The sequence below is a fragment of the Rana temporaria genome, chromosome 9 (assembly GCF_905171775.1).
Source record: "Rana temporaria chromosome 9, aRanTem1.1, whole genome shotgun sequence".
Classification (NCBI taxonomy): domain Eukaryota; kingdom Metazoa; phylum Chordata; class Amphibia; order Anura; family Ranidae; genus Rana; species Rana temporaria.
This window is the reverse complement of record NC_053497.1, coordinates 13048777-13059525: the sequence shown is the minus strand read 5'-3', so window position 1 is coordinate 13059525 and position 10749 is coordinate 13048777. Positions and strand designations below refer to the sequence as shown.

At 47.8% G+C, this 10749-nt stretch overlaps 1 protein-coding gene across 1 annotated transcript in view; it reads left to right on the top strand.

Annotated features, from left to right (window-relative positions):
• Positions 1-10749, top strand: part of LOC120913104 (Krueppel-like factor 8) — a 67635-nt gene that overhangs the window by 18194 nt on the left and 38692 nt on the right. The window lies entirely within an intron of this gene.

Here is a 10749-nt window from a genome sequence, read left to right as displayed (position 1 = left end):
AAATAAATAAAAAATTAATTTTTTTTTACAAAAAAACATACTTATTTTGTTATTATATAACATTTAAAAAAAAAAGTGTAAAAAAAAATAAAAATCTTACAGTTTTACAATTTATTATATAGTTAAAAAATAATAAAAATAATCTGACAACAATCTCTGCCCTACTGATATTGTCCACTGCTTACACATCGATCAGCCGCATCCCTAGCTTTGTTTGTAAACTATGCACAGGGTTTATTACAATTTAATTTTTTTATTTTATAATAATAAAAAAAACATACATTTTTTTTAAATGTTCTATAATAACAAAATAAGTAAAAAAAATAAAAATCTTAGTTTTACAATTTATTATATAATTAAAAAATAATAAAAATAAACTGACACCAATCTCTGCCCTACTGATATTATCCACTGCTTACACATCGATCAGCCGCAACCTTAGCTTTGTTTGTAAACAATGCACAGGGTTTATTACAATTTTATTATTATTATATAATAAAAAAAAGGAAACTTACTGATATTTCACCTAAGCCCCCCCTACCAATGGGGCTCCTAAAAAAAAAAAAAAAAAAAATTATTTTTTTTTTACAAAAAAACATACTTATTTTGTTATTATATAACATTTAAAAAAAAAATCTTACAGTTTTACAATTTATTATATAATTTAAAAATAATTAATGTTATTATATAATAACAAAATAAGTGTAAATAATAATAATAAAAAAAAAATATTGTAAAAAAAAAGTGTAGATAAAAAAAAAATAACAAACATACTTTTTTTTTTTTAAATGTTATTATATAATAACAAAATAAGTGTAAATAATAATAATAAAAAAATATTGTAAAAAAAAAAAAATAATCTTACAGTTTTACAATTGATATAATTAATATAATTAAAAAATAATAAAAATAAACTGACGCCAATCTCTGCCCTACTGATATTATCCACTGCTTACACATCGATCAGCCGCAACCATAGCTTTCTTTGTAAACAATGCACAGGGTTTATTACAATTTTATTTTTTTATCATATAATTAAAAAAATATATAAAAATAAACTACTGATGATATTTCACCAACTCCCCCCCCCCCCCCCAAATCAAGCTCCTAAAAAGTGTAAATAAAAAAATAGCAAAACATAATGACAAAATAAGTGTAAATAAAAAAAATTATTGTAAAAAATCTTACAGTTTTACAATTTATTATATAATAAAAAACAAAAGCCCCCCCCCCCCCCCTCCAGCCTAGGCTGTTATGATGATATCAGTCTGCTGCAGGCAGGAGAAAGCATTTACTCAATCTCCCCTCCCAACATTGTAACTTTGCAGCCAGTGACAAGGTGAGAGGCTGCAGCAGGGGGCTGATATGTGATGATGCCTGAACAAAGATGGTGCCGTCCTTCTGGGGGGGGGGGAGAAAAGCGCATACAGGCGCTGTCAGGGGGGAGCGCTGTGATCTCTGTGAGAGGTAATAATTACCTAGAAGTATTACTCTGACTATAAACCTTTTTATAGAACTCTGCGCTTTCTTTCCTGTCTCCCGGTGGAAGGTTAGGCCGGGCCGAGATAGGGGACACACCCGGCAATTTCTGCTATCGGCGCGTTGTGGGCCGGGCGGGGAAAGGCGCAGGGTGTGTGCTCAGCGACATTTCTCCTCCTTTGTGGTTGGAGAACATTGATGGAGTATTGATAAAGCGGGGGAGGGGAGGAGGGGGCGGGGCGGGTGGCGTTGCTCCCAGTTCTAGGAATTTTTATCCGGGGATTTCTTTTAGATGCGTAACTTGGAGTGTAATATTTTCCTCCGACGTTAAATGACTGAAAGCTGGAAGAGGATTAGAACGCGGACTGGGTCTTGGGTGATCGATTTTTCCCTCTCCCCTCCCCCCTCATCAACATGCTAATGACATTTTTTAATTAAAACTTTTCTATTTTTATTACAAATCTTATTTTAGGCACAGTGATGTCATCACTGGGATCTCTGTGCTTCTCTATGCAGAACATGGCTTGTGGGAGGGGCCGTCATCACTGATGTCATCACTGGGGTCTCTGTGCTTCTCTATGCAGATCATGGCTTGTGGGAGGGGCCATCATCACTGGGGTCTCTTTGCTTCTCTATGCAGATCATGGCTTGTGGGAGGGGCAGTCTTCACTGATGTCATCACTGGGGTCTCTTTGCTTCTCTATGCAGATCATGGCTTGTGGGAGGGGCCATCATCACTGGGGTCTCTTTGCTTCTCTATGCAGATCATGGCTTGTGGGAGGGGCAGTCATCACTGATGTCATCACTGGGGTCTCTTTGCTTCTCTATGCAGAACATGGCTTGTGGGAGGGGCCATCACCACTGATGTCATCACTGAAATCTCTTTGCTTCTCTATGCAGATCATGGCTTGTGGGAGGGGCCATCATCATCACTGATGTCATAGCTCCCAACTGTCCCTGATTTGGAGCAATGTCCCTCCTTTCCTCCTCATGTTGTATATAAAATGCACTTTTTATCTTTTCCCGGAGCTAAACCTTTCATTTAATTTCTAAATTTCTGCATTTGTACATGTTAAAACCCAATATAAATGAATAGTAGTGATAAAAAAAAAAAAAAAAAAAATACGCTTGTGGGTTTATTTAACTTTTTTTGGGCTTAATTCTCCTTTAAGGGGGCGTGGCAGGGGGGGTGTGTCCTATACCTACATATTTTTGATAATGGGTGGACACCCATTATCAAAAGTATGTAGGTATAGGACACACCCCTCTGCCACGCCCCCTTAAAGGAGAATTAACCCATTATCAAAAGTATGTAGGTATAGGACACACCCCCCTGCTACGCCCCCTTAAAGGAGAATTAACCCATTATCAAAAGTATGTCGGTATAGGACACACCCCCCTGCCACGCCCACTTAAAAGGAGAATTAACCCATTATCAAAAGTATGTCGGTATAGGACACCCCCCCCTGCCACGCCCCCTTAAAGGAGAATTAACCCATTATCAAAAGTATGTAGGTATAGGACACCCCCCTGCCACGCCCCCTTAAAGGAGAATTGACCCATTATCAAAAGTATGTAGGTATAGGACACACACCCCCTGCCACGCCCCCTTAAAGGAGAATTAACCCATTATCAAAAGTATGTAGGTATAGGACACACCCCCTGCCACGCCCCCTTAAAGGAGAATTAACCCATTATCAAAAGTATGTAGGTATAGGACACACCCCCCTGCCACGCCCCCTTAAAGGAGAATTAACCCATTATCAAAAGTATGTAGGTATAGGACACACACCCCCCTGCCACGCCCCCTTAAAGGAGAATTAACCCATTATCAAAAGTATGTAGGTATAGGACACCCCCCCTGCCACGCCCCCTTAAAGGAGAAATAACCCATTATCAAAAGTATGTAGGTATAGGACGCACCCCCTGCCACGCCCCCTTAAAGGAGAACTAACCCCCCAAAAAAAGGTTAAATAAACCCACAAGCGTAATTTTTTTTTATCACTACTATTCATTTATATTGGGTTTTAAAAACCATGATCTGCATGCGTAGCATAGAGACCCCAGTGATGACATCGGCATACCTCCCAACTTTTTGAGGGACCTCCTTCCTTCTCAAAAAGTTGGGAGGTATGCCGATGTCATCACTGGGGTATCTATGCTACGCATGCAGATCATGGTTGGTGGGAGGGGCCATCATCACTGATATCTCTGTGCTTCTCTAGGCAATGCAGGCAGATCCTGGCTGGTGGGAGGGGCCATTCTCACTGATGTCATCACTGGGGTCTCTGCATGGCTCCCAACTGTCCCTGATTTGATACAAAGTCCCTCTTTCCTCCTCATTTGTCCCTCATCTGATCTATAGAGTTGTGTATAAAATGCACTTTTTATCTTTCAAAAAAGTGTTGCTCAGTGCTAAACCTTTCATCCGATTTCTAAATTTGCTGCATTTGTAAATTTTAAAGCCGATATAAAGGAATAGTAGTGATAAAAAAAAAGCACTTGTGGGTTTTACTAATCATTACTTTTGTGTGCAATTCTCCTTTAAGGGGGCGTGGCAGGGGTGTGTCTTATACTTACATACTTCAGGCAGATCATGGCTTGTGGGAGGAGTCGGTGGGGGTGATGTACATCGCTTGCTCTCATAAGCCCTCAGCCCAGATCTAGGCAGTGGGCTGGATCTTGGGAGGAGTTATGCAAATATCAAAACGCCTTAATGGGTGGGTGTCAGTCTGGAGGAGTGGGCGTTCCTAGGCAGGCTGAATTTGCATGTGGACCGCCCACATGTGATGCTGAGACTTCATAATTGAAGCAGAAATCTAATCAATGAGAGGGGTGGGGCCTGGGGAAGAAAGAGCTAGAGCTCAACCTGCGGCCCTCCCAGCTGTTCTCTAACTATGATTGGACAGTGAAAGGAGGAGAGATCGGGGGCCGGCGGGGAAAGTGAAAGGAGAAGCAGCAAGAATGATGTCATCTCTGTCACTCTGCTCTCTCCTCCTATCAGCGCGCTCATTGCACTGAATGCATAACCCATGTAGGACTATGCTGCTTCTCTCCCTCTGTCTGAGCTCTGCTGCACAGGGGATTTGCAAGGTCTTGATACCAACGTACATTTAGAAACTTGTATTCTTAGCGTTTAAAGGGTTAATTTGTGTCTTTTTATATTTGCCTGAAGTTCAGCTTTCAGTGAAAAATGGAAACATCCGCCGGCCCCCCGATCTCTCCGCCGGCCCCCCATCTCTCCGCCTGACCCCCGATCTCTCCGCCTGACCCCCGATCTCTCTGCCGGCCCCCCGATCTCTCCGCCGCCCCCCCCCCATCTCTCCGCCGCCCCCCCCCATCTCTCCGCCGCCCCCCCCCATCTCTCCGCCGCCCCCCCCCATCTCTCCGCCTGACCCCCGATCTCTCCGCCTGGCCCCCTATCTCTCCGCCTGGCCCCCTATCTCTCCGCCTGGCCCCCTATCTCTCCGCCGCCCCCCCATCTCTCCGCCTGACCCCCGATCTCTCCGCCTGACCCCCGATCTCTCCGCCTGACCCCCCATCTTTCCGCCTGACCCCCCATCTCTCCGCCTGACCCCCGATCTCGTCCTTCGGCCCCCGATCTCTCCTCCGGCCCCCTATCTCTCTCTCTCTCTCTCTCTCTCTCTCTCTCTCTCTCTCTCTCTCTCTCTCTCCTCCCTCTCTCCCCCCCCGATCTCGTCGCCTGACTCCCCGATCTCTCCTCCGGCCCCCGATCTCGTCGCCTGACCCCCCCGATCTCTCTCTCCCCTCTCTCTCCCCCTCTCTCTCCCCCCCCGATCTCGTCGCTGACCCCCGATCTCTCCTCCGGCCCCCAATCTCGTCGATTGGCCCCCGATCTCGTCGCCTGACCCCCGATCTCTCTCTTTCTCCCCTCTCTCTCTCCCTCTCTCTCTCCCCCCCCCCCCCCACCCTTGATTTCGTCGCCTGACCCCCGATCTCTCGTCCGGCCCCTGATCTCATCGCCTGACCCCCGATCTCGTTGCCTGACCCCCAATCTCTCCTCTCTCTCCTCTTTCTCTCTCTCTCTCCCCTCTCTCTCCCCTCTCTCTCTCCCCCCCCCCCTGATCTCGTCGCCTGACCCCCGATCTCTCTCTCTCTCTCTCTCTCTCTCTCTCTCTCTCTCTCTCCTCTTTCCCCCCCTCTCCCCCCTCTCTCCCTCTCTCGCTCTCTCTCTCTCTCTCTCTCTCTCTCTCTCTCTCTCTCTCTCTCTCTCCCCCCACCCCCGATCTCGTCGCCTGACCGCCGATCTCTCCTCCGGCCCCCGATCTCGTCGCCTGACCCCCAATCTCGTCGCCTGACCCCCGATCTCTCCTCCGGCCCCCGATCTCGTCGCCTGACCCCTCTCTCTCTCTCTCTCTCCCCCCCCCTCTCTCCCTCTCTCCCCCCCCTCCTTCCCCCTCTCTCTCCCCCCCTCTTTCTCTCCCTCTCTCCCCCCCCCCTCTCCCCCCCCCTCCCCCCTCTTTCTCTCCCTCTCTCTCCCTCCCTCTCCCCCCCCTCTTTCTCTCCCCCCTCTCTCCCTCCCTCTCCCCCCCTCTTTCTCTCCCTCCCTCTCTCTCTCTCTCTCCCCCCCCCCCCCCTCTCTCTCTCTCTCTCTCTCTCCCCTCTCTCTCTCTCCCTGACCCCGATCTCCACCTGACCTTGATCTCCGCCAACAGGCCATGTTTTTAAGAATTTCCCTTGGCTGTCATAAACACCAAGCCATTGAAATTGATTTTAAAGCACCTGTGCAGGGTGGAAATCCGAAAAACATGACCTGCCGGGGGTAAGTTGAAGACTGAGGTTGGGACAGTCGCTGCTCTGCAAGTGTTCCCCTTAACAGCTACATAAAAGATTATATAGGGGCGAGGGGAGGGGCAGAGGAGCTGGGCCAGCACAGACAGGAATTAGACGTTGCCAGAAGAGGAAGGAGGGGGAGGGGCTGTAATAGGGAATTACTAGAAAAAACATTTTGGAAAGTTCGTAAGAAAATTGCAAGTCAATAAAAATAATGAATGGAGTTTATTATGTTTTTTTTCTGTTTGTTTGTGGTTTTGGGTCCTCCATGGGGTGTGTGTGACTTTGCATCTTCACGTGTTTACACTTCTAAGTAGAACGGCCTCCATTGATGGCAGGAATTCCTCCCTATTTGTGAATGGGACATTTGTCCTCCCCGTCCCAACGCACCGTCCTTCTCTTCCTCCACTCCTCCCGCCCCTCCCTTCCACATTCTGCCAGGACTCCGCCCTGTTCCATGGAGAAGGGGAGCAGGATGCTGGGGGCCGGGGGGGAGGGGGACCCTTTCATTCTCTCCTCTTTTATTAAGTGCAGATGTCTTATTAACCACTTTAGTTCTCTCAGAAAATATACCGAATAACAAAGTACAGAACTTCTGGATGGTGACCCCCCCCCATGGGCGTTCAAGGTGGGGGGGGTGGGGCAGAAAATCCTTCCACTAAAGATTGCAAAAGAAAGCTTTGCTGTGTAATAATAAATTTCATGGTGGACTACAAAACACCCCCCGTAATGGAAAATAGAGGGCGGTGTTATGTAGTCCTGGCGCAGTGTCATGTAGTTCGAACTCGCTTTTAAGAAAACATTGTCTGTGTACTGAAAACCTGAACAATACGCTTCTATTCTTTTTTACATTGTTCCCTGCTAGCTCAGTGGACTACAAAACACCTCCCCTTGTGATAGAGAAGAGAGGGAGGTGTTATGTAGTCCTAACATGCTATTAAGAAATTAAGAATAATTGCACTGATTGGCACTGATGAGGCGGCATTGATGAGGCTGCATTGATGAGGCTGCACTGATATGTGGCATTGATGAGGTTGCACTGATAGGCACTGATGAGGAAGCATTGATGAGGCTGCACTGAGGGGGCAGCATTGATAAGGCGGCACTGATGTGCAGCACTGAGGAAGCATTGGTGAGGCTGCACTGATGAGGAAGCATTGATGAGGCTGCACTGATGAGGAAGCATTGATGAGGCGGCACTGATGAACACTGATGAGGCTTCATCATACCTCCCAACTGTCCCTGATTTCAAGGGACTGTCCCTGATTTGGAGCAATGTCCCTCATTCTCCTCATTTGTCCCTCATTTTGGTCTGATCTATACAGATGTATATAAAATGCACTTTTTATCTATCAAAAAGTGTTTCCCAGCGCTAAACTTTCATCTGATTTCTAAATTGCCGCCTTTGTAAATTCCAAAAGCCAATATAAAGGAATAGTAGTGGTAAAAAAAAGCACTTGTGGGTTTAACCAATCTTATTTTTTTGTACAATTCTCCTTTAAGGGGGCGTGGCAAGGGGTGTGTCCTATGCCTGCATACTTTTGCTGATAGGTGTCCCTCATTCCCATCTCAGAAAGTTGGGAGGTATGGCTTCATTGATGAGGCAGCACTGATGAGGTGGCACTGATGAGGCAGCACTGATGAGGCGGCACTGATGAGGATGCACTGATGGACACTAATTGGCACTGATGGGGCTGCACTGATGATCAGTGCCCTGATTATTTGTGTACATGTCCCCTGTCAGGATTTCCGGCAACTCTGTTTACACTGTGATTGGACACAGCTGATCACGTGGTAAAGTGCCGCTGTGATAGGCCCACGATCTTTGATCAGCTGTGCCTGAAGGACACATCCGTCAGAGTGCACCGGATGCGCATGCACTCCTGGGAGGTCAGCCAAGTACGCCCTCCCGGAACGAGCGCACCGCGCTGTAGCAGTCTTTCGGCTATGGCACGGTTAGGAAGTGGTTAAGTACGCCAGTGTGAACGAGGCCTAAGGCAGCCCATAGATGAGTCCTTATTTCTGATTCAACCGGGAGGTTGGTCTGGATTCCTCCCCATCCACACACTCAATGGGGATGTCTTCCCCATCATTAGAATACACTGATCAGCGCTGCCGGATATAGCCGACAGTGCTGATCAAGCAGGAAAAATCCTACAGGGTGGTTGTACAGAAGAAGTTAATCAATGGATCGACTTCTGTACAACCTCCCTACCTATACACAAATCAAAATTTAATTTCCATGGACACCGGGTGTTTGCCCAATTCTCCTGAACACCTGGCAGAAGAAAGGCAATAGGAAGTGTCTATCTTGCTCAGGCAGTGACAAAGACACCTGAATAAAGCTCACAGCACTGGACAGGAAATAGGAAATGTATCTAGCTTGCTCAGGCAGTGACATGGACACCTGAATAAAGCCCCCAGCACTGAATAGGAAATAGGAAGTGTCTAGCTTGCTCAGGCAGTGACATGGACACCTGAATAAAGCCCCCACCACTGGATAGGAAATAGGAAGTGTCTATCTTGCTCAGGCAGTGACATGGACACCTGAATAAAGCTCCCTGCACTGGACAGGAAATAGGAAGTGTCTGTCTTGCTCAGGCAGTGACATGGACACCTGAATAAAGCTCCCAGCACTGGACAGGAAATAGGAAGTGTGTCTAGCTTGCTCAGGCAGTGACATGGACACCTGAATAAAGCTCCCAGCACCGGACAGGAAATAGGAAGTGTCTATCTTGCTCAGGCGGTGACATGGACACCTTAATAAAGCCCCCAGCACTGGACAGGGAATAGGAAGTGTCTATCTTGCTCAGGCAGTGACATGGACACCTGAATAAAGCCCCCAGCACTGGACAGGGAATAGGAAGTGTCTACCTTGCTCAGGCAGTGACATGGACACCTTAATAAAGCCCCCAGCACTGGACAGAAAATAGGAAGTGTCTACCTTGCTCAGGCAGTGACAAGGATACCCAAAGAAGGCCCCCACTTCCTGTATACAGAAGAAGGGAGAAGACGCAGATCTGGTAAAATAAGCATTTAAAAAGGGTAAACCCTTTCACTTCCTGTTGCACCTCCAGGACAGGAAGTGATGGGAAATCTAAAAGCGTCCTTGGTTGCTAGGACACAGGGCAACAGGACCATACATTGTTATTATTGGTGGCTAGTGTACAGGTGGCTGAGCCGCACAGCATCATTGGTTGCTAACACGCTGACGTTAGTTGCTAGGCAGCAGGTTTCCAGGCCGTATAGTGTTTTTGGTTGCTAGGATTCTGGCAGCTTGGGCACACACCATCATTGGTGCCTAAGATGTTGGTAGCTGGGCTGTGTGGTGTTAGTGGTTGTTGGGACCCAGGCATCTGGCCGCTCAGCATCATTGGTTGCTAGAACGCAGACAGAAAGCTGTACAGCATACATTGGTTGCTGGGATGAAGGCAGCTGGCTCACAGCATCATTGGTTGCTAGAACACAGGCAGCTGGGCTGCACAGCATTATTATTTGTTAGGACTTGAGCAGCTGGCCGCACAGCATCATTGGTTGCTAGGCGGCAGGTTTCTGGGCAGTTCAGGATTATTGGTTGCTAGTGTTCAAGCAGCTTTATCGCATAGCATCCTTGGTTGCTAGGATGCAGGTTTCCAGGCAGTACAGTGTTTTTGGTTGCTAGGATGCTGGCAGCTTGGGCACACACCATCATTGGTGGCTAAGATGCTGGCAGCTGGGTGGCATTAGTGGTTGTTAGCACCCAGGCAGCTGGCCACTCAGCATCATTGGTTGCTAGAACGCAGACAGAATGCCACAGAGCATACATTGGTTGCTGGGATGCAGGCAGCTGGCTGCACAGCATCATTGGTTACTAGGCGGCAGGTTTCTGGGCAATTCAGCAATATTGGTTGCTAGGATACAGGCAGCTTTGCCGCATAGCAGCATTGGTTGCTAGGATGCAGGTTTCCAGGCAGTACAGTGTTTTTGGTTGCTAAGATGCTGGCAACTGGGCTGCACATCCCCATTATACAGGCAGCTGGGCTGCGTGGTGTTAGTGGTTGTTAGGACCCAAGCAGCTGGCCGCACAGCATCATTCCTTGTTGGAACGCGGGCAGCTGGCCACACGGCATCAGTGATTGCTAGAAAGCAGGCAGGTGGCGCACAGCATAATTGGTTGTTAGGACGCAGGTGGCTGGCCCGCACAGCATACTTTGGCTGCTAGGATGCAGGCGGCTGGGACGCACAGCATCATTAGTTTCTAGGACGCAGGGCAGCTGGTCGCACAGCATGCATCGATTGCTAGGATGCCGGCAGCTGACGGAACAGCATCATTGGTTGCTAGGACACAGGCAGCTTGGTGGCACAGCCGTGCATTGGTTGCTAGGACACAGGCAGCTGCCCGCACAGCATCATTGGTTGCTAGGAGCAGGCAGCTGGGCCACACAGCATAACTGGTTGCTAGGACGCATTCAGCTGGGCCAAACGGTGTCATTGGTC